Source organism: Aquarana catesbeiana, linkage group LG02, assembly GCF_042186555.1.
Source record: "Aquarana catesbeiana isolate 2022-GZ linkage group LG02, ASM4218655v1, whole genome shotgun sequence".
NCBI classification, from domain to species: domain Eukaryota; kingdom Metazoa; phylum Chordata; class Amphibia; order Anura; family Ranidae; genus Aquarana; species Aquarana catesbeiana.
The window spans coordinates 764,070,783-764,095,496 of NC_133325.1; the positions used below are offsets into that span (position 1 = coordinate 764,070,783).

General features: G+C 41.6%; 1 protein-coding gene across 2 annotated transcripts in view; it reads right to left on the reverse strand.

Annotated features, from left to right (window-relative positions):
* The window catches only part of LOC141129293 (beta-1,3-galactosyltransferase 5-like), a 119,763-nt gene that overhangs the window by 67,528 nt on the left and 27,521 nt on the right, over positions 1 to 24,714 (reverse strand). Inside the window, exon 1 of one of the 2 annotated variants that reach the window (XM_073617234.1) lies at positions 6,600 to 6,931. The exons of the other annotated variant lie outside the window; for it this stretch is intronic. The gene's annotated coding sequence lies outside the window, so the exon portion shown is untranslated. Of the gene's footprint in view, positions 1 to 6,599; positions 6,932 to 24,714 lie in introns of those variants that run through there. 2 annotated transcript variants of the gene reach the window in all.

Sequence of the window (24,714 nt, forward strand, 5' to 3'; positions counted from 1 at the left end):
TGCAAATGCTGGACTCGGGAGCGCACCCGCAAGGTGACCCCCTCGGGAGAGCGCTTCTCCTAGGGGGTTATCTGATGTGGGGAGGAGCCGCGAGAGCTGCTGGGGGACCACAAAAGAGGATGTTCAGGGCCACGAGCTGCACAGTGGAGGTATGTATGATATGTTTGGTTTTTAAAAAAAAAGAAAAAAACGATCCTTTACAATCACTTTAATTGCATAGGATGCATTAACCACTTGGCGACCAGGCTCCGCAGTTGCACTGCAGCAGAATGGCACGGCTGGGCGAAACAACGTTATGTAATGTCGCTTCGCCCTGTGGCCACTAGGGGCGCGCGCGCGCCCCCTGCTCGCCCACGGAGCCGATGCAAGTGCCCGGCGGTCGCGATCACCGCTGGGCTCCCACGATCGCTCGGGGCACACGGAGAACCGTAATCTGTGTATGTAAACACACAGTTTCCGATTCTCTGAGGGGAGAAGTTTCAGATCGTCTGTTCATACAGAGTATGAACAGCGATCTATCTCTTCCCCTACACTGTCCACTCCCCCCTTCAGTTAGAACACAGACATAGGGAACACAATTAACCTCTTGATAGCCCCCTAGTGTTTAACCCCTTCACTGCCAGTGACATTTTTATAGTAACCAGTGTATTTTTATAGCACTGATCGCTGTATAAATGCCAGTGGTCCCAAAAATGTGTCAAAATTGTCCGACGTGTCCGCCATAATGTCGCAGTCATGATAAAAATCTCAGATTGCCGCCATTACTAGTAAAAAAATTATTAATAAAAATGCCATAAAACTATCCCTTATTTTGTAGACGCTATAACATTTGCGCAAGCCAATCAAGCCTAAACTGAGGAAAAAAAATGTTTTTTTTATATATTTTTTGGGGATATTTATTATAGCAAAAAGTAAAAAAATAATGCATTTTTTTTTCAAAATTGTCGCTCTTTTTTTGTTTATAGCGCAAAAAATGAAAAACCGCAGAGGTGACCAAATACCACCAAAAGAAAGCTCTATTTGTGGGGAAAAAAAGGACGTCAATTTTGTTTGGGTGCAACATCGCAAGACGTGCAATTGTCAGTTAAAGCGACGCAGTGCCATATCGCAAAAAGTGCTCTTGTCAGAATGGGGGTAAAATCTTCCGGGGCTGAAGCGGTTAAAAAGGAAGTAAACCCTGATGGGTTTTACTTCCTCTTTTGCTCCCTGCAAAGCCTGCAAATTAAAAGCATAATGGGCTAGTATGCATCGCATACTAGCCAATTATTTGACACTTACCTGCAAACGAATCCATCGCTGTCCCCTGTGCAGGCTGCGTCCATCTTCGCCGCTCTTCCTTCCAGGGCCGCGGACTCCGGCTCTGTGACTCTTGCATGCGTGCGGGAGCCGTCAGTTACGGCACACCCTGGGGAAGAAACGGCATGGAGGTCCGGTTCTTCACAGCACATGCATCAATTACATCAAGGCGCACTACAAGTGAAATATCTCCTAAACGGCTTGGGATTTCTACTACCTATAGGTAAGCCTTATTCTAGGCTTATCTTTAGTTAAAAGTCAGGAGGGAGGGTCTGCCTTTACAACCACTTGAAGTTTATTCTGATCTGGTTGCAGCAATACCGCAATCACATCCAAGACGATGTATCTGAGTAGCCATAAATTGTTCTTATAAAGATTTCCTATTAACAATGGACTTTTTTTTAAAGTGGTGTTCCGGCCGCAATTATACTTTTTAAATAAAAATACCACTATAACACACAAGCTTAATGTATTCTAGTAAAGTTAGTCTGTAAACTAAGGTCTGTTTTGTTAGTTTATAGCAGTAGTTTGTTATTTTATAAACTTACAGCAGGCCGTGGCCATCTTAAGTGTGGGCATCTGAAGCCAGATTGTAGTTCTTCCTGGATCTCATCCTTGCAGATCTCGCACATGCTCAGTGCAGCACAAGCAGTGTAATAGGTTTCAGGTCAGGTTTCCATAGCAATGGCAGTTTCAGAGGAAGTTGCCGCCCCTTCCCAGAAGGCATTGCTAACAGGAAATGATGCGATGGGCCGCCGCCAGGGAGGAGGAAGTGAAAAATGAATACAGCAGATATACAGTAGGTGCTGAGAAAAAAATAAAAAAATATCCAATTTGTTTACAGTGCACAGTTTAGTGAGGGATGCTGAAGAGTTGTAAAAGTGGGTGGAACTCAACTTTAAGTTGCAAAAAAAAAAAACTAATGGCACTGATTGTTTCTGAGCAAATTTTTGGAAATACTTAAATTGTGCAGGTAGAACTGTGCAGGTAAGCTTAAAATCATAATTTTTAAAGAGCAACTGTCATTTCTGTCCCGCAGCGGATCCTCCTGTGACCCGCTGTTCACTCACCGACAGTCCCATTCACTTTAACTGCTTGCCGACCAGCGCACGATGATGTACGTCGGCACAATGGCACGGCTGCGCATATGGGCGTACCTGTACGTCCCCTTTAAGACGTGGTTTAGTGGGTGTTCGCTCGCCCGCCACGGACAAGCCCACGGGTCTCGCCGACTCGATGTCCGCCGGGGGCCCGCGATCGTGACACGGAGTGGCAGAACGGGGAGATGTAAACAAGGCATTTCCCTGTTCTGCCTAAAAATATGACAGAGCTCTAGTGTCATTGGGAGCAGTGATCTCTGTCATGTTGTAGTGAGCCCATCCCCCCACAGTTAGAATCACTCCCTAGGACACACCTAACCCCTTGATCGCCCCCTTAGTGTTAACCCCTACCTTGCCAGCGACATTTACATAGTAATCAGTGCATTTTTATAACACTGATCATTGTATAAATGTCAATGGTCCCAAAAATGTGTCAAAAGTGTAGGATGTGTCCGCCATAAAGTCGCAGTCATGATAAAAATCACACAGAGGAGATAAGGGCGCTCTGGTGAAGGTGGGTAGCTGGACAGAGGGATGATGGTGATGAGATGGCACTTCTGGCAGCACTTCGGTTAGAGGAGAAGCAACTCTGAAGATATAAAAAGGAAAAGAAAGGCGCCTCTAAGTGCAGTATGCAAAATTGAATAAAGTGCACAAAGGGTTAAAAGCACTTACAAGATTGTTGAGTGTTAAAAGACATGATAAAATCAGGAGTCCTCATCTGTGGCATGTGTCCATCCTCAGCATGGTGGTAGAGAGCAGTGTAGAGCCGTCCAGCAGCTGTAAAGCGTTCTCATGCGTGTTGGAAAGTGGAGGCAGCAGGGAAGCCTGTATTCACTGCGGGACACACAAGGCTGATGGTGTCAGTGTAGAGAAGGGGCGGTAATGCGTTTCGGAGCAAGTGCGGCTCCTTCGTCAGACCACAGGATGGACACATGCCACAGATGAGGACTCCTGATTTTATCATGTCTTTTAACACTCAACAATCTTGTAAGTGCTTTTAACCCTTTGTGCACTTTATTCAATTTTGCATACTGCACTTAGAGGCGCCTTTCTTTTCCTTTTTTATGATAAAAATCACAGATCGCCATTACTTAAAAAAAAAAAATAATAATAATAAAAATGCCATAAATCTATTTTGTAGACACTATAACTTTTGCGCAAACCAATCAATATACGCTTATTGCGAATTTTTGTTTACCAAAAATATGTAGAAGAATACGTATCGGCCTAAACTGAGAGACATTTTTTTATATATTTTTGGGAATATTTATTATAGCAAAAAGTAAAAAATATTGTTTTTTTTTTTTACAAAATTGTCGCTCTTTTTTTGTTTATAGCGCAAAAAATAAAAACCGCAGAGGTGATCAAATACCATCAAAAGAAAGCTCTATTTGTGGGAAAAAAAAGGACGTCAATTTTGTTTGGGTGCAACATCACACAACCGCGCAATTGTCAGTTAAAGCGACGCAGTGCCGAATCGCAAAAAGTGCTCTGGTCAGGAAGGTGGGTAAATTCTTCCGGGGCTGAAGTGGTTAATGGAGACGGCTGGTGATGCGGCAGGGACACAACAAGGTGAGGGACATGGTGGCAGCAGGTGAGTGGATGCCCCTCTAACAGGCGCTGCCATGATGGATCTGAAATGACAGGTGCTCTTTAAATGTAAGGACTCATTCTTGCTGGTAGAATCTTTAATATTTGCAAACAAAATGAAGGTTTCCCTATTTAGAATAATAAGCTGTCAGATTAGTAAAACAGTGATATCAGAACCGATTCAATCATACAGTTTGACGAAGTATTCCAGAGAAAATCAATGAAATAGTGGCGCTGTAAAGAAAATGACTAAAGGTGAATCATAGAAATGGTGTTACTGACTAATGATGTAAAACCATGCCCTAGAGTGCAAGTAATAGACCAAACAATTACCATAAAAAATGATGACTGACTGAGTGAATCATCTGGTGGTGAAAATCAAATATTTAACACGGTGAATAAATCATGTACTAATGGTTCAACTAAAGGTCCAAACCAAAGAAAATAACTTTAAAAGTCCCAGCCTGTGAAAAATTAATTGCAAAAAAGAGGTGCAACACAAAAAGTGAATGTGCAATAAAAATCTTCTTTTGCTGTAAACATTCTCCTCCACCACACCGATTGTGATGGTGAATCGCTCTAATGGAGCCGCACTCACCAGACGCGCATGCCTTGCATTCTCATGCGCGTTGTATAAGCTTTGTCAATTTTCTTCTTTTTTAAGTTGGCAGCTACAGTCACGGTTTATTTTACACCTGAGCGCAGTGGAGGGTCACCAAGTTTTTTTGCACAATACTTGACCACTCTTTGTAACAATCATACAGTTTGTAGTGTACATAGATTTGCAAAACAATGGGATAAAGGAATATTCTTGAACTTTGTTTTATCTCATGGTTACCGTGCAATTGTGTGAATGCATTAATGCAGTGCATGTTATTTCAGCTTGCAGAGCTTGGATTCATTGAATGAGTGTACCAAAAATGTAAATATTGCAGAATATACAGCCTCATGCTACATAACTAAGCTCCATTTCATGCTGAATAAACTAAATTATTAATGTATATTAAATAGAAAACTATCTTTAGATAGATTTTTTTACGCCAAAAGCATTTAATTAAAATACATTTGATAAAAATCAAAAAAATCGATTTAACCACTTCAGCCCTGGAAGAAATTTACCCCCTTCCTGACCAGAGCACTTTTTGCAATTCAGCACTGCGTCCTTTTTTTCCCACAAATAGAGCTTTCTTTTGATGGTATTTGATCGCCTCTGCGGTTTTTATTTTTTGTGCTATAAACAAAAATAGAGCGACAATTTTGAAAAAAAACGCATTATTTTTTACTTTTTGCTATAATAAATATCCCCCAAAAATATATAAAAAAACAATTTTTTCCCTCAGTTTAGGCCAATACGCATTCTTCTACATATGTTTGGTAAAAAAAATCACAATAAGCGATTATTGATCGGTTTGCGCAAAAGTTATAGTGTTTACAAAATAGGGGATAGTTTTATGGCATTTTTATTAATATATAGATTTTTTTTTTAAATGGTAGCGATCAGCGTTTTTTATCATGACTGCGACATTATGGTGGACACATCGGACGTTTTTGACACATTTTTGGGACCATTGGCATTAATACAGCAATCAGTGCTATAAAAATGCACTGATTCCTGTGTAAATGACACTGGCAGTGAAGGGGTTAACCACTAGGTGGCAGTGTAGGGGTTAAGTGTGTCCTAGGGGCGTGTTTCTAACTGTGGGGGGGGGGTGGTGGCTACATGTTACACGTCACTGATCTCTGCTTCGATGACAGGGAGCAGAGATCAGTGACACTGTCACTAGGCAGAACGGGGAGATGCTGTTTACATCAGCATCTCCCCGTTCTTCCTCCCCGTGAGGCGATCGAGTCCGCGGGACCCGCGATCCGACTCATGGAGCTTGCGCGCACGCTGGCCTCCTCTTAAAGGGCAACGTACAGGTACGTGGTTTTGCCTGTACGAACCCTTCTGCTGCAGTATATCTGCGTGAGGTGGTCGGCAAGCGGTTAAATTTAAAAAATCCGATTTTTTTTTTTTTTTTTTTTTTATTGATTTTTTTTAAATGAATGATTTATATCCACCCAGTGTGATGTCCTATGTTGAATGGAATAAATTTGCGTCAATCATGCATATGGGCAAAACCCTATAACAGTATGGGCATAGTGATATTTGAATGGGCGGTACAGTGGTGTAGTGGGTAGCACTCTCACCTAGCAGTAAGAAGGGTTCCTGGTTCGAATCCCAACCACGACACTACCTGCCTGGAGTTTGCATGTTCTCCCTGTGCCTGCGTGGGTTTCCTCCGGGTACTCCGGTTTCCTCCCACACTCTAAAGACATGCTGGTAGGTTAATTGGATCCTGTCTAAATTGTCCCTAGTATGTATGAATGTGAGTTAGGGACCTTAGATTGTAAGCTCCTTGAGGGTAGGGACTGATGTGAATGTACAATGTATATGTAAAATGCTTCGTAAATTGGTGGCGCTATATAAGTAACTGAAATAAGTAAAATAATAAATAAATAAATGTATGCATTTGATTTGGCCAGTGGTGAAGTGATGGGTCCCAAGTGATTTGGGTAACCCAGTGAAGCTGCTGATATGATCAATCTGCATATAGTTGTATTACTCACTGTACTGTTTTCTTCCAGCGATTCCTCTGTGTGGGTGAAGATCGCCAGGTTCTAGCAAGCCTCACAGCAGGTGCGTTCCAAGCGAGAGCGATGCATATCCTCAATGGTGCTACAACGTGCAGATGTCCGGAGCACATGTCAGGTAACACCAGCTGACTGATCCAGAAGCCGTACTCCCAATGGGGGAGATGGCTAGCATCAGATAGAGCCCTGAAAGCAGATTCAGACAATAGACTGTCAAATGGCCAAAAAGTCCCGATATTCAGGACTCCAGGATTCTCTGCGAGGTCAATCAAACAATGCAGGGCATGCAGTACAGCAGGGGGGTGGGAGGTCTTTTCTTATGTTTGAATCAAAAAGGGCTGGCAACTCGGACGCTCTTGAATAAAAGTCCTTTATTGGTTACATGGGTACACGGGGGACAGGCTAAAGGCTGACGCGTTTAGACTAAGAAGCCTTCAGCAAGGCAAATTCTTTTCCTATGTTGTATGTTTTGTTAAATGCCCGGAACTTCCTCAGGATATGACTTCTTTTCCTGTCACTGGTATATAAAGCATTAGCTGGCGGTCACTCGTAGTTTATTTGTGTTGTCACCAGGGGATTCCACCACTCTATTGATTCACACAATTATCCCATAACATAAGATAACAAATGTTACCTATCACAAAGACATCGGTGTACACCAGGATTACCACTCAGTCACAGATATGTACACCCAAGGCAGGGATAATCTTACTGAACTGGGCATTTGAAAACAATATATACCCATAACATCTGGGAAGATAGGATACATGGCTTACATATCAATCCTATATTGTCAGGGTACAGCAGAGAACGTAGTTATTCCCATTATCCAGTAAATATCGGGAATTTACCAAGTCCAATAGGAGAGATAGTGACATCCAGTTCATAGAAAAGTCAATGAAAAGTCATTGTTGAGTCCCTTGGGCGCCATAGAGTCCAAAAGGAATATGCATCTGGCCTCCTTTTGCAGCAATATTTTGTCCCTATTTCCCCTACTATCAGACAATTCAAGCTTACGTATATATGACTGCACATTTAAATCCTTCTATAGAGGCCCTATGCATATCTCTAAAATGTGTTGCAACTGGTGATTCATCACCTCTGGTATTAATACTTGATAGGTGTTCACCCATTCTCTTACGGAATTCCTGTTTCATCTTACCTATACATTATCTCACAAAAGTGAGTACACCCCTCACATTTTTGTAAATATTTTATTCTATCTTTTCATGTGACAACACTGAAGAAATGACTCTTTGCTACAATGTAAAGTAGTGAGTGTACAGATTGTATAACAGTGTAAATTTGCTGTCCCCTCAAAATAACTCAACACACAGCCATTAATGTCCAAACCGCTGGCAACAAAAGTGAGTACACCCCTAAGTGAAAATGTCCAAATTGGGCCCAAAGTGTCAATATTTTGTGTGGTCACCATTATTTTTCAGCACTGCCTTAACCCTCTTGGGCATGGAATTCACCAGAGCTTCACAGGTTGCCACTGGAGTCCTCTTCCACTCCTCCATGACGACATCACGGAGCTGGTGGATGTTAGAGAACTCTTCTGGGAAGGCTGTCCACAAGGTTTAGGAGTGTGTCTATGAGAATGTTTGACCATTCTTCCAGAAGCGCATTTGTGAGGTCAGGTACTGATGTTGGATGAGAAGGCCTGGCTTGCAGTCTCCACTCTAATTCATCCCAAAGATATTCTATCAGGTTGAGGTCAGGACTCTGTTCAGGCCAGTCAAGTTCTTCCACCCCAAACTTGCTCATCCATGTCTTTATGGACCTTGCTTGTGCGTGCGCAGTCATGTTGGAACAGGAAGGGGCCATCCCCAAACTGTTCCCACAAAGTTGGGAGCCTGAAATTGTCCAAAATGTCTTGGTATGCTGACGCCTTAAAGTGGATGTAAACCCAATTCATGAAATTTGACCTGGGCACATATATCTGTAGTGTTTTCTTATCTCTCTCCAAAACACTAAGTCCCATGTCTTTATGCTGCTCTGTTCTTCTGCTATCAGGGTGATAACTCCTGACAAGTTCTCGTAGACGGGAGATAAAAGCAGCTGAAAATTTGTGTCGAGGGAGGTTGCTTTAGATTAAATAGATTAGCAGAGAGCTTGTCACAGCACAGCTCTGAGATTATCTTCATTCATCTGCCAATGTGAGGGGGGGGGGTGCCTTTCCTCCGATCAGCTGTCTCCCGGTATATGGCAAGACTACACTGCTACTTCTGAATGAGGAATTGAAAATTCTAACCCGATGTAAGAATTCTAAAGAATACAGCAAGATGAAGACAGCAGATATACATGTAAAACTTATGTAGGGAGATTTGTTTTATCCCTGTGTATCATCTGAGGCTGTTCACTTCACTGGGTATAGGTGAGGGTTTACATCCACTTTAAGAGTTCCCTTCTCTGGAACTAAGGGGCCAAGCCCAGCCCCTGAAAAACAACCCCACACCGTAATCCCCCCTCCACCAAATGATTTGGACCAGTGCAGAAAGCAAGGTCCATAAAGACATTGATGAGCGAGTTTGACTGACCTGCGCAGAGTTCTCACGGCTATTAATGAATTGTCGGTCCGACAATACACATAAGTTCACTGATAAAAACGGCATGGGAATTCCCCACAGGGGAACCCCAAACCAAAATTGAAAAAAGACTTGATAGTGTGAGAAGACAGGTCACAGAACTTTTCTGTAATCCTACGGCCAAGGACTGCTGTCGGAGATTGCATATCTGCGCTATTTTTGTGCGTGTTCATGAGGGTGTCCCAATACTTTTGACCATATAGTGTATATCACCATAGTAGACTTTTTTTGGTCTTTTATCTGGTTTGCCCAGTTTGGAGAAATGCTGTTCTAGTGACCAATTTCTGGGAGCATTTTTGATTATTGGAATGAATTTCTGGCCACAGAACTTATTATTAATATATTAATACTGATTTTTTATATTCCATTGTCCCTATAGACTTTACCAAATGCCAGACTTACGAGTTTTGTGCTGGTCTACTCTTCTCCATCTGGATGGTTTTACTTTTTTGTTTCTGGTTAGAATCTTTGTGAGGTTTGGCACACTAAGCCTCCTATGGCGACAAAATGGCTCTGACTCCTTGTGGGCTTTAGTGTGGGGACATCTGTTCCAGGAGGTGCTCCTTGGTGGCATAGGCGAACCTCATTTTCTAAATACATAGTTGACGACTCTAATTTTAACCACCTAAGGACCGAGCCTCTTTTTGAGATTTGTTAAAAACAGCTTTTCTTTTACTAGAAAGTTACTTAGAACCCCCAAACATTATATATATTTGGTAAAATGGTGGTCATTGCAATACTTTCTGTCACACCGAATTTGCGCAGCGGTCTTACAAGCGCACTTTTTTTGGAAAAAATACACTTTTTTGATTTCAAAAATAAGACACCAGTGAAGTTAGCCCAATTTTTTTTTATATTGTGAAAGATAATGTTACGCCGAGTATATTGATACCCAACATGTCACGCTTCAAAATTGCGCCCGCTCGTGGAATGGCGACAAACTTCAAACTCCATAGGCGACGTTTAAAAAATTCTACAGGTTGCATGTTTTGAGTTACAGAGGAGGTTTAGGGCTAGAATTTTTGCTCTCGCTCTACTGATCGTGGTGATACCTCACATGTGTGGTTTGAACACAGTTTTCATATGTGGGCGCTACTCACGTATGCGTTCGCTTCTGCGCGCGAGCTCGGCAGGACGGGGGGGCACGTTTAAAAAAAAGTTTTTCTTATTTATTTTACCTTTTATTTTGTATTTTTACACTGTTCTTTAAAAAAAAATATGTGTCACTTTTATTCCTATTACAAGGGATGTAAACATCCCTTGTAATAGAAAAAAAGCATGACAGGACCTCTTAAACATGAGATCTGGGGTCAAAAAGACCTCAGATCTCATATTTACACTAAAATGCAATAAAAAAAATAAATAAATACATTTTTGTAATTTAAAAAATGAAAAAAAAAAAAAAAAATAGCACTTTAAAAGCTATGGGCGGAAGTGACGTTTTGACAAAACTTCGGCCCTGCAATGGTATGGAGACGGGTGGGGACCATCTTCCCCTCACTTGTCTCCATACCCAGCATGGAACAACATCCGATCGTGGCGGAGGGCACCGGAGCGCGGTGGGTGGGGGGGGGCCCTCTCCCGCAGCTGATAAAAGTGAACTCGCGGAGAATCCGCTGCAGAGACCACTATTATCGGAAACTGGACTGGCGGCCGAAAAAGAAGATAGCTGCTGCCATAACAACGATATTCCCATAGGCGTGCGCAGCCTATTGCATTAGGGTGTGCACCTCAAACCAAAGCTCAAACACACGTGTCTGTATATATAAATAATTAAATTAAAGTGTAAAAAAAAAAAAATATATATATATATATATACAATTATATATACAATTAAAACTATGTGAACCCTGGCTTGTCAGAAAAAAAGTGTGTGTATATATATATTTATTTAAATACTTTTTTGCTGACAAGCCAGGGTTCACATAGTTTTAATTGTATATATAATTGTATATATATATATTTTTTTACACTATATATAATTTTTTTTTTTGTGTAACAATAAATATATAAGTTCAGGTTAATATTCAAATCCTATTTATTGTACAGTTGTGCTTGGCAGCATCTGCCGACTGAGTAATTCAACCCAAGAAAGTATGAATGTGCAATTAGCAGCCACATTTACCAGAGAATGACTTACTAATCCTCGAGACAGAGGGGTCAATATTTATTCCTTGCAGGAGATGTGATGATATTTACACAGGATATGTACTTATACCTTCTAATTAGGCCCTTGTAAGGATATTACTACAATAGGATGCCATTAAGTTAAAACGGCTGTACTATGGGTAGGTTACCCATGACATATCCTGGACTTCAGGTACAGAACATTGCATAGTGACTGGGAACCAAAGAGCATGTTGGGGCTTATATTCATGTGATGTGAAGAACATCCCTGAACATGTGAAGAGTGATACACACTTCTTACTAGCTGTTCAATACAACAAATGAAAGAATTCAGAGAAAAGATGAAAGGCACTACACCCCCCTCTTTCCCTGCCTGCTGCAGAGCCGCGCACACCCACACACTGCTAAAGTCTGTGCCCCCAACTCCCCCCCCTTACCAGTGACATTTCCTGAGTCCCGGCCGCATCCTCCTCACCTCAGGTTGGTGCGTTGTCGGCACTGCAGGGCGGAAGCTGGGAGACGGGGCACTCGGAGGTGGAGCAGGGAGGAAAATGCTACCTCCTCCTCCTCTGCCTGGGACGGTCCTTGCAAATACTTTTCTCGGACAAAGGGCAGTGGTGGACTGGAAGCCCCGCGGTGGCAGTGGGCAGGTCTTGTTTAAAAACAGTGGGGTTAATCCAGCCCCGATGCTACCTCTATAGCTGTGGCTACAGCATCCCTGACAGCAGGTGGCGGAGTGATATTCAGCTGTCAGGGATGCATTAGCCGGAACTGTAGAAGTAGCATCGGAAAATGCGTCCGCTTGCCTGCGCACTCCGCGCTCAGTGTCTGCACTCACAGGAGTTATACAGCCACTCGCATAGTCGCAGCATTCCCATTGTCCATCAGCAGAGGTGCCAGAATAGAGATCCTGCCAGCAAAAAAGCCCTGGGGTGTGCCTGGGCATTAGATGTGTGCCCGGGCACACCCAGCACACCCAATGTACACGCCTACGGATATTCCTCTTCAAACTTAGGATGTACATCGGTGTGCGGCAGTCCGGAAGTGGTTAAAACACCATGCTCAACATTTAGTACTCTGTTTTTGTTTTGATCTCATTTTTTGTATATGTTTCTTATGCAGCGTACACACGGTCGGACTTTTGAACCGGACTGGTCCGACGGACTTTCAACGGACTTCCGAAGGACTTTTTAATGAACGGACTTGCCTACACACGATCAGACCAAAGTCTGATGGATTCTTACGTGATGACGTACACCAGACTAAAATAAGGAAGTTGATAGCCAGTAGCCAATAGCTGCCCTAGCATCGGTTTTTGTCCGTCGGACTAGCATACAGACAAGCGGATTTCTGGGTCCGGCGGAGTTATGACGTAAAGATTTGAAGCATGTTCCAAATCTAAAGTCCGTCAGATTTTCGACTGGAAAAGTCTGCTGAAGGTCCGATGAAGCCCACACATGATCGGATTGTCCGCCGGACTCGGTCCGTCGGACCAGTCCGGTCGAAGAGTCCGCCCGTGTGTACGCGGCTTTACTGTTTCATATTGCTTTGTAGAACTACTACCCCTGTTACCCTCTGAAAGATTGTAAATTTTATTGGATATGTTTTATAGCAGAAAGTAAAAAAACAGAAAATTTCCTATCAAATACTCACCATAATTTTGCTTTCCTGATGGACTCTATGGCAGCATACATATGGGTTAACCCCGCCTCCACTCCTCCCCTATAGGACCCCACTCCCATAAATCTTTGCTCTGAGCCAGAGGCCACATTCTGTAACTAGCCTCCTCAAGACACTGGGGGGGGGGACGGACTCATGCTGCCATGGAATCCATCAAGAAAGGAAAATTACGGTAAGTATTGGATGGGGAATTTTCCTTTTCACTACATACTCCATGGCAGCATATGTATGGGAGCTAACTGCCTATACACCCAATGGATGGGCAAAGCTAACCTAAAGGCTTTAATTTGTACATTCAACAAACAGGACCTGCAAGCCAAAATAAACAGAGGATAAGGAAGCAGACTCTACACAATAAGGAGCCATAAACATATTGATTGAGAACCACAAGGCCGCCCTACAGACTACTTTGGGAACCACATGCTGCGAAGTTGCCCAAGGTGTAGACCCACTCTTGGTCGAGTGAGCGGACACTACCTCCAAAGGAGCCAAGCCCTTGGCTCTGTGAGCCTGTTGGATTGCCTAGGCAATCCGTACCACAGTCATCCTAGATGAGGCACGTATCTCTGTCCTTTCTGGCAAAAGAATGAACAGGCGTTCTGAAGCCTGAAGAAAGTTGTAGCTTTGTAGTTATAACTTCACAATATCTGAGGGATTCCTAGAACTGAAGGAACGCACTGCTAGGAGTCAACTCAGGATTCCCTCTCTACTAGACATGCGCTTTAACCAACTAAGCCACAGCGTGCCCTCGTCTAAAGGATGCAAATTAGAACTCTAAGGTTGGCAGAACAATTTCTTGGCTCTCAAGACTCATGCACCGTTGGGAATTGAGTCATGCAAAGGTAACAGCACAGCTCGAACTGGAAAGAACTTAAGAAAAGTTCTCCATGACCAGTGAATCAATCTCTAAGGCTTTTAATGCGACGTGATAGCAAGGAAAATGGCAAACTTCACAGAGAGGCCTTTAACGGAGACAGCCCTAGAATGCTCAGCTCCAATTCCCAAGAGAGAGTTGAGAACAAGAGGGAGACTCCATTTGGAATACCTCTGCTTACTCCAAGGTCTGAGCCAAGCTACTCCCTTGAAGTAAGCCTAAAATGTTTAGAACTTCTAGGTCACTACATGATCTGTCCGCAGCAGACATGTATTTGAACCAACTTTGAGCAGATTCTCTCGTAAACTTTGTTTGCGTTCATTCTTCTAGTATTCAAGGGAGCAGAGATGACTCTGAAGGAGCAGCCGAGGACTTCCAGTCTCGAGAACCAGGCCGTCAGACTCAACCGTGCTGAACATGGATGTAGAATTGCACCCATTGACAGAAGGTCTGGCCTGAGGAGAAGGTGCACTGGGTTTCAGAAGCTGAACTGTGCTATCAAGGGGAACCATGACCTAATTGACCAATAAGGCATCACTGCCACTACCTCCACAACCTCTGTTTGGAGTCTTCATAGAAACCCGAGGTTGACCAGAACTGGTAGAAATGCACAGGTCCTACCACAATTCCAATGATCCATCAGGGCATCTGTGCCTGAAAACCTCCACATGTAGAGACCATTCATTGTTGTCCAACTGGAAAGAAAGTCTGCTAGAATATTTTGGACTCTGGGGAAATAAGCTGCTGAGGTGTAGGCCCTGAGCCCAAGACATAATTGACTCCGCTTCCTGTAATAGAGAACAAGCTGTGAGTCCCCCTTTGTCTTTTAATGTAGGAGACCGCCATAGTGTTGACTAACCTAAGAGCACCGACACTCCCTTCGTTATATGGTGGTGCCGTATTGCTAGCATCGGACATGATTGTGAACCAGGAAATGGGGCAATGAAATGGCAAATGAGACAGTTTCTCCATTGCAGCCACCAGGGGACTCGCTCTCATGACTGAGGTTATGTAGATGACCTGACCTATACTCTCCACTGTATTATATATACTATAAGGACTGCACTATATACTCTGGACTGTATTATATATACTACACTGACTGCGCTTAATACTCTGAACTGTATAATATATACTATACGGACTGCACTATATACTCTGAACTGTATTATATATACTATACGAACTGCACTATATACTCTGCACTGTATTATATATACTATACGGACTGCGCTATATACTGTGAATTGTATTATATATACTAAACCTCACAGGGTGTTTGCTTAGCCCCTCTGAATGCCTTTTCTTCTGGCAGGAGAAAACCTGCTTTAAAAAAATGTGGTAAAGCCGCATATTGTATGCACGTTTTTGTGTGTTCGCACGTTAATGCACTCTATTGGCCAGAATACTAATTTATTCTGGCCGTTAGAATGTATTAACATGCGAATGCACCTAAACGTACTTAGGGTTTATCCACATTTTTTCAGCTCCACAGCTCCTCTCTTGAACTTGCTGTTGAAGGGTTTTTTTTGCGTCTCATCTTCTAAGATGCCTGTAAACGCTTATGTATGCATGGACACATAGATTAACATAGAGGTGCTTTTACAAGGTCAAACAAAATTCTGTAAAAGTGCCATTTTTTAAAGGAGAAGTATAGCCAAAGCTCGTATGGCTGTACTTCTCCTATGGATCATAGGAGTGCAATTCGCTTTGCACTCCTGTGACCCGTTTTCAGCAGAGAGCGGTCTGAAGTCCGCTCTCTGCTGACGTCACGGATATAAGTCCAGGCACCGCGTCATCCTGACAATAAAGTCTGGAGCTGCCAGGTGCCTGGACTGATACCTATCTCAGGCTCTCAGCGAGCCGCTGAGAGCCTGAGACGGCCCGCTCCCGTCTCCTCCACAGCTTAGTGCTCCAATGAGCGGGGAGGGAGATGAGCAGACAGCTGTGACTGACAGTCTACAGCTCTCTGCTCACGGAGCTCTGAAAACCGAGTGATCGGCAGTGTTCAATCGCTCAGTTTTCAGTCTAGGGTATCATTGTATCTTATATGATCTATAGAGTTTATTTTTGAAAATAATCCTCTTGGGAACCCCGAAGGCAAGTTAAACAGTTTCTCTTTTCTTTAGGATATAGTCATTCTTTGTCTCTTGCACAGTAGTCCCCTGTCATTACTACTCCAGTGTTAATTGTAGACCTTTTTTATTGCATATTAAATCGGAACTAACTCCTCTCAATCAACATGAGCTATCTTTAATAGGCATGTGCATTGCCGAAAAATGTGTTTGTTTTATTCGTTTTTTTTTTTTTCGTTTATCGTTTTTCGTTATGACCGTAATTTGTTATTTAGAATAAATTCGTAACTTCGGAAAAAAATTAAATTCGTTACGTTTCATTCGTTTAGATGATGTATTCATTATTTCGATAATTCATAAAAAAATTTGAAATTCGAAAATTCAAAAATCTGAAAATAGGAACAAAAATCTGAAAATTCGAAAGAACGAAAATAGGAACGAAAATTCAAAAATCTGAAAATACCGGTAATAATTAACTAACTAATAATAACTAACTATTAAATTATAGGTATTGGAATTTCCTTTCAAATTTGGCAGCTAGTAAACGTAACAAATACAAATTTATCTGAAGTTACAAATTATCCAAAATAATGAAAGCCGCATCTAAACAAATGGAACGTAACAAATTAATAATAATAAATAATAATAAAAAGGTTTTACTATTTTTAATTATTGTTATTAATTTGTTACTTTCCATTCGTTCAGATGCGGCATTCATTATTTTGGATAACTAGTAACTTCGTATAAATTCGTATTTGTTACGTTCACCAACAGCCAAATTTGAAAATAAATTCCAATACCTGTAATTTAATAGTTAGTAATAGCTACTATTAGTAGTTAGTTATTATTTTGGATTTTTGAATTTTCTGATTTTTTTTTCTTATTTTCAAATTTTCAGATTTTTGAATTTTCGGGTTTTTCAAATTTCGGATTTTCGTTCTTTCAAATTTTCGGAAAAATTAGTTAAACAGTTTTTCGTTAATTTGAATATTTCCGAATGAACAAATTTGTTGAATTTAGTCCAAAAATGTAATCGAACTATATATATATATATATATATATATATATATATATATATATATATATATATATATAATTTTTAATCTGAATGCCACTAGTTTTTGTAAATAGATAAAATAGATAAAAATATTTTCTTGTCTTAATCTTTTTAATGTTTCTTCAGGTGCTTCATGGGCATTTTTTTCTTCTGTCATGGGGAGGAGGGGCTTTTTCAGCTAAGCCTACCTTCCTGCTTGCATGTCTGAGCTAAGGGCAGTAGGAAGTAAATGCTACATGAATCATCCGCCCTTACTCAAAATGCAGGAAGTGCTAGGGGGGTGTTTTTCAAAGTTATTTCTCAACAAAATAAAGCATGGAGATGTGGATGGATGGGGGAGTTTGCTGTGAATATTAAAAAAGAATTAAATAAAAAAAAAAAAAAAAATGAAATAATAAAAAAAAAATGAATTAAATAGCGATTTCAGTTTGTGGTGCTCAGATACAGTTTAGTTCTGCTTTAAGTGGTTTATTACAGTTTTCATTATTTACATATATTAATTTATTCAAGTTTTTTTTAGTAATGGTTTAAACAAAGTTACACCAATCCCTGGTTTACAAAAAATAATTCTTAAGACAAAAAATTCCCTTCTGTTGTTCTCGGCCTCCTCCAAATTTCCAGATTCCTTTCTTTTTACTTCTGTGATCTGGCTTCCCCGTGGTCCTGCTGTACGTGGGAACATAGCCACCTTCTCTTGCAGTTTGCTCCTAAGTTGGACCCGGAAAGGTGCTGCCCCGCCCCCCCCCCCCCCCCCCCCCATGTTTCCCAGGCTTCACCGAGTAGAGGGGAGGATGTAATGTACATCCTATTTCTCATGATCCCTACTGAGTAAGAACCCAGAAGCAATGAGGATTTCATCACCTCCTGTTTATGCTATCACTTTTTCCCGGCCAATGTGGTGGGCAGGAAGATAATGGAACCCGATCTGCTCTCCGTTAGTTTCAGTGGGGTTCAGGGGAGACATCAGGGATTTAGTAGACCCCTGATATCTCATTACAGAGAACCTGTCACAGTAAACATGCTATCACATAGGAGGCTATTAGTCCTCTATGTGATAGCAATAATGTGAAATAAAAAAAATGTAAAAAATTAAAGGCACATCCAAGCACTTAAAAACCTTCCAAAAACACTGCAGCCCCTCCCTCCACACACGCACATAAATAACACGTTGAGGCACCTACATATGAAAGCGTCAATTGCGCTACGCACAAACGGAAATAATTATAGAGCCATTATTCCTGGTTAATTCTAAACTGATGACCTGTAGGACCTTTTGAAGCATTTAGATATAACCTTGTGAGCTGCCACACTCCTACCCTCAAATCAAACACTAAAGAAATAAAAATAAAAATAAAATTACAATTAAAATAATAATAAGAATAATGAAAATAAAATAAAAAATAAGCAATAAAAATAAAAGTAAAAATAAACAACTGCAACACTACCCACACTTCCCAAATGTGACAATACAAACTGATATACCAAATGTGCGGCGCTAAAAATAAATTGAATATAAATGAAATAACTAATAACCTAATAAATTATTACATATATCCTGTAATATGAAAGGAGGAGCTTGATTGGCTGACGAGAAAGGAAGAGAGGAGTCTTTCGTACTACAGGCTTAGGACGGGGCGATTGCTGGGAACCATGGCTGCAGATTCGGTCTCCAGGTGACATTATCACCCCCCCCCCCCTTTCTGTCCATAAGCATATTAAGGCTTTTTTTATTGTGCTAAATGTTAATGTACAGCTATGTGGGATTTTAAGTTGCAATAAACCTGTTTTAAAACCTTATCACACCATTGCAAGTTTCTATTGTCTTTCACATGTGTGATATAATATGAGGAGATGCTGGAGGAAACATTGGCTTGTGATCAGGAGGAAGGAGGGACCTTTGTATCAGCATTTAAGCCATTACTAGCCACCACATGAAAGAGGAACCATAGGGTCATCTTCCCAAGCTGATAATATTATTTATCACATGCTTTTTTTAAAAAAAACCCCTAAGGCAGACTTTCTCAACCTTTTTTAACATGGAGGAACCCTTGAAATAACCTTTTTAGTTTCAGGGAGCCCCTGTTAAAAATGTCTATATCTACAACTCATGATACATTGGTGTGATGGTCAGTGGAAGAGTGCTTCTTACATCTGTGGTCTTCTGGAAGAATCCCCACCCTACAGATAGCTAAAAAGATCATTGGTGTCACTGGGAACTTATCTGAGAGGAAAAAATTGGTCATTGCTCAATTAACCCCTAGCAACCATTGGAGGAACCCTAAGGTTCCATGGGACCCTGGTTGAGAAACCCTGCCCTAAGGTGAGGGTGCACCTGGTGGGGGGGGGGGGGGGTGTGCACATCGCATGAAGATATCACCTTAACGGTTTATGTTTGGACTGCTGAAATATTAAGAATTTTTTGTGCAATACACTTTTTCTATATATATTTTTGGACATTGCATGAAGATATTATCATTATGTTCTATGTTTATGCTTTTATAGACTTTTCAAATTATTGAAGATTTGTGTGCATCACACAGAGCACGTGTACTTTAATTCTATTATATGTTTGACTTTTTCATATTACAGGACATATGTATTTAGTTATTAGTTTATTAGTTATTTCATTTATATTTCATTTATTTTGAGCGCCGCACATTTGATATATCACTTTTAAAGCATTGTTTATGGAAAATGTTGGGTTCCGAAATTTGTCAATTCTTTATGGGCACGCACAATTTTAGGGCTTGACAGGTTGAGTATCTATTTTTCTCTGCACAACCTCATCTTTTATAGTGTACCAAACCAATGGGTGATATAACGCATTTGTGTGCACTAAAATTATTGTTAATAAAAATGTTATTTAAAAAAAATATACAGATGTTCACAAATGTCAACAAAATAATAAAAGAAAATAATAAAAGAGAGGGAATGACATTACATTAAAATATTACAGTAATGTCACAATGTTGACAATGAAAGCGTTTGTAAAGGAAAACTATTTTTTTTTTTTAAATAAACATATCATACTTACCTGCTTTGCTCTGTGTAATTGTTTTGCACAGAGCGACCCCGATCCTCCTCTTCTCGGGTCCCCTGTCGGTGCTCTGGACCCCTCCCACTTTGTCGCGTGCCCCCATAGCAAACGGCTTGCTATGGGGCCACTCGTGCGTGTTCCATAAGACACAGAGAGCGTGGTTCAGCCCTGCCCCCGCCTCACTGGCTGTGTTTGAAAGCAGCGGGAGCCAATGGCTCCTGCTGCCGCATCTCAGCCTATGAGGAGCGAGAGACCCCGGGAGAGCTCTCGTGCACATCGCTAGATCCGGATCAGGTTCAGGTAAGTATTAGTGCTGCGCAAACTGTTGGCGCTATATAAATCCTGTATAATAATAATAATAATGTGGGGGGGGGGGGCTGAGTTGGGAGCTGCATACTGAAGGTTTTTTTCAGAATGCATAAAGGTAAAAAACCTTCAACCTATTCAACCACTCTAACTCCAATAGTTGAGATATCAAGGTTATCAGTATCAAGATATTAAACCAACTTTAGTATATTTTAAAGGCTGTAAAGGCACAAGGTTTTTTACATGCATGGTAAAAAAAACCTTCTGTGTGCAGCAGCCCCCCTCATACTTACCTGAGCCCCATCCCATCTCGATCCAGTGATGTTCACGAGAGCCTTGCCTCTCCGGGAACTCACACTTCTGCTTGGGTTTTGGCATCAGTGGGAGCCATTGGCTGTCAATAACAACAGCCAGTGAGCCAAATAGGAGACAGAGGGGGTGGGAGCCGAGCCACAGCTCCATATGTGAATGGACACAGAGTTGTGCCCGGAAGCAGGTCTGCTTCGGTGCCCCCCCCCGAAAAACTGCTTGCTGGGTAGGCACCCAGCAGGAGGGAGGGGCCAGGAGCACCGGCGAGGGACCCGAGAGAAGCAGGATCCAGGCTGCTCTGTGCAAAACCACCACACAGGGTTTGGAACCCTTGGATTAGATATCTCCAATCACCATGAGGGGCGGGGAGAGAGGTCAGTAGCGTGGAGATTGATCGCATACCCCTATATATATATATATATATATATATATATATATATATATATATATATAAAATATATATATATATATATATATATATATATATATATATATAATATATGTATGTATATATTTTCTTTTTTTTCTCTCTCTCTCTCTTCTCTATTTCTTCTCTCCCTCTCTCCCTCTTTTTCTCTTCTTTCATTTATTCATACAAACTTTTACTTTGCCCCCTTAGCTGGGTTCCCATACGTTTGATAGTGGGCTCTAAAGTACATTAAGCCCGGCGTATACTTAAGTTAAGTTAAGTATACTAAGTTTTCTACTATGACTTTAAGCTGGAAAATCCGGTTCCACCACACGATAATCCCTCTGTGGGGAATTTTACTGTTCTGTCTGGACAGGGTTAGTACCTTTGTCTTAGTATTGTTATATAATGATCCATACTCACTGATCTGAGACCCACTATTGTAACACTGTTGTTGACACAAAACTTGTATCACTGAGAACTCTTGTTGTCTGTTAAAACTGGATTTCAATAAAAACCATTGGTAAAGAAAACCACTACACAGTGCAGGTAAGTATAACATGTTTGTTATGTAAAAAAAAAAACAACACAAAAAAAACCAAAAACATGGCTTTAAAACCACTTCCGGACCGCCCAACATCGTTATACATCGGTACTTTGAAGGAGGATATCGTTGTTATGGCAACAGCTAGCTGCCATAACCCCAATATCCTCGTCTTCAGCGGGCGGTCCGGTTTAAGATAAAAGTGGTCTCTGCAGCGGATTCGCCACAAGATCATTTTTATCGGTGGCGAGAGAGGGAACCCCCCCCCAACCGCCGCGATCCGGTCCCCTCCACCGCTCACCGGAGCCGTCGGCAGGAGTGGAGCTGATCGCGTCTGTCCCCTTGCTGGGTATGGAGACGAGTGAGGGGAAGATGACCCCCACCCGTCTCAATATCACTGCAGGGCGGAAGGGACGTCAAAACGTCACTTCTGCCCATAGCTCTTAAAGGGCCATTTTTTTTCATTTTTTTAAATGACAATTTTTTTTTTCATTTTTTATTGCATTTTAATGTAAATATGAGCTCTAAGGTCTTTTTGACCCCAGATCTCATATTTAAGAGATCCTGTCATGCTTTTTTTCTATTACAAGGGATGTTTACATTCCTTGTAATAGGAATAAAAGTTACACATTTTTTTTTTTTAAACAGTGTAAAAATGTAAAAAAAAAGGTAAAATATATACGAAAAAAAAAAAATTTAAACGCGCCCGTCCCGACCAGCTCGCGTGCAGAAGCGAACGCATACGTGACTAGCGCCCCCATATGAAAATGGTGTTCAAACCACACATGTGAGGTATCGCCGCGATATCGGTGGAGCGAAAGCAATAATTCTAGCCCTAGACCTCCTCTGTAACTTAAAACATGCAACCTGTAGAATTTTTTAAACGTCACCTATGGAGATTTTTAAGGGTAAAAGTTTGTCGCCATTCCACGAGCGGGCGCAATTTTGAAGCGTGACGTGTTGGGTATCAATTTACTCGGCGTAACATTATCTTTCACAATATAAAAAGAAAATTGGGCTAACTTTACTGATGTCTTATTTTTTTATTAAAAAATGTATATTTTCCAAAAAAAAGTATGCTTGTAAGACCGCTGCGCAAATACGGTGTGACAGAAAGTATTGCAACGACCGCCATTTTATTCTCTAGGGTGTTAGAAAAAAAATATATAATGTTTGGGGGTTCTAAGTAATTTTCTAGCAAAAAAAAACTTGTAAACAACAAATCTCAGAAAGAGGCCCGGTCCTTAAGTGGTTAATGTTGCTTTAACTGAAAGCTGTACTTGTGACATAAAAAATTGGGCAACAATTTTTTTCTCCAGCTTTTAGAAAATAAATACTATTTAGGAGTTTTAACTAATCTTCAGACATAAAGGGATTTTTTAATAAGGAAGTTGATAGCCAGTAGCCAATAGCTGCCCTAACGTCAGTTTTCATCCGTCGGACTAGCATACAGACGAGCGGATTTTTCGACTTGGATCGAGTCCGTCGGACAAATTTGAAACATGTTCCAAATCTAAAGTCCGTCAGATTTTCAACCGAAAAAGTCCGCTGCAGGTCCGATGAAGCCCACACACGGTCGGATTGTCCGCCGGATTTGGTCCGTCTGACCAGTCCGGTCGAAAAGTCCGCTCGTGTGTACACGGCATTAGAGAATAAATTGGTGGGTTTTGCCATTTTCTATTACACTACAAGCCAAGGAGACTGTGGAGATCCTCTGGGGTGTAGAAGCCGCCTGTCCAAGAACCAGATCATTTACACCAGTGGTTCTCAACCCTGTCCTCAAGTACCCCCAACAGGACATGTTTTGGGAATTTCTCTTAGATAAAATAGCTGTCCAAAATACCAAGCCATTGACTCTGATTTAAAGCGCCTGTGCAAGATAAAGGAAAACCTGCAAACATGGCCTGTTGAGGGTACGTGAGGACAGGGTTGAGCATAGAGGTCGACTGATATATCGGCTGATAATTGGCCTTTTTTAAGAAATCAGCAGCGGTCGATTATGTAAATTAGGCCGATTAACCGTGCCTGTTCCTCCTCCCATCCCCACACTCCATTGGCAGAGCAGCGCGGCAATTGACACTTGCCAGAGCCGCTGAGTGTGTGAAACTGACATATGTAACTGAATGCTGAGAGAGACCAGCTGTCAAAATTCAGCGGTGATGTCGGGGGTGTGCGGGACCCGGGTGGGCAGGACCCAGCAGCTATCAAACACCAGCCAATGGGATGGGATCTAGGCGGGCCACTACGTGTATGTGGCCCCGCCCCCTTTTTTCAGCAGCCCAATCATTGGCTGGTGTTTGATAGCTGCTGGGTCCCGCCCACCCCCGACATCACCGCTGAATTTTAGTTTTAGTTTTGTTTCGGATTAATTTGTTTTTGGAATTTGTTTTATGTATTCGTTGTTACATAGTTACATAGTTACATAGTAGGTGAGGTTGAAAAAAGGCACAAGTCCATCAAGTCCAACCCATGTGTGTGATTATGTGTCAGTATTACATTGTATATCCCTGTATGTTGCGGTCATTCAGGTGATTATCTAATAGTTTCTTGAAGCTATGTGGAAGGGAATTCCACATCCTTGCCGCTCTTACAGTAAAGAACCCTCTACGTAGTTTAAGGTTAAACCTCTTTTCTTCTAATTTTAATGAGTGGCCACGAGTCTTATTAAACTCTCTTCTGCGAAAAAGTTTTATCCCTATTGTGGGGTCACCAGTACAGTATTTGTAAATTGAAATCATATCCCCTCTCAAGCGTCTCTTCTCCAGAGAGAATAAGTTCAGTGCTCGCAACCTTTCCTCATAACTAAGATCCTCCAGACCCTTTATTAGCTTTGTTGCCCTTCTTTGTACTTGCTCCATTTCCAGGTACGTCCCTCCTGAGGACTGGTGCCCAGAACTGGACAGCATACTCCAGGTGCGGCCGGACCAGAGTCTTGTAGAGTGGGAGAATTATCGTTTTATCTCTGGAGTTGATCCCCCTTTTAATGCATGCCAATATTCTGTTAGCTTTGTTAGCAGCAGCTTGGCATTGCATGCCATTGCTGAGCCTATCATCTACTAGAACCCCCAGGTCCTTTTCCATC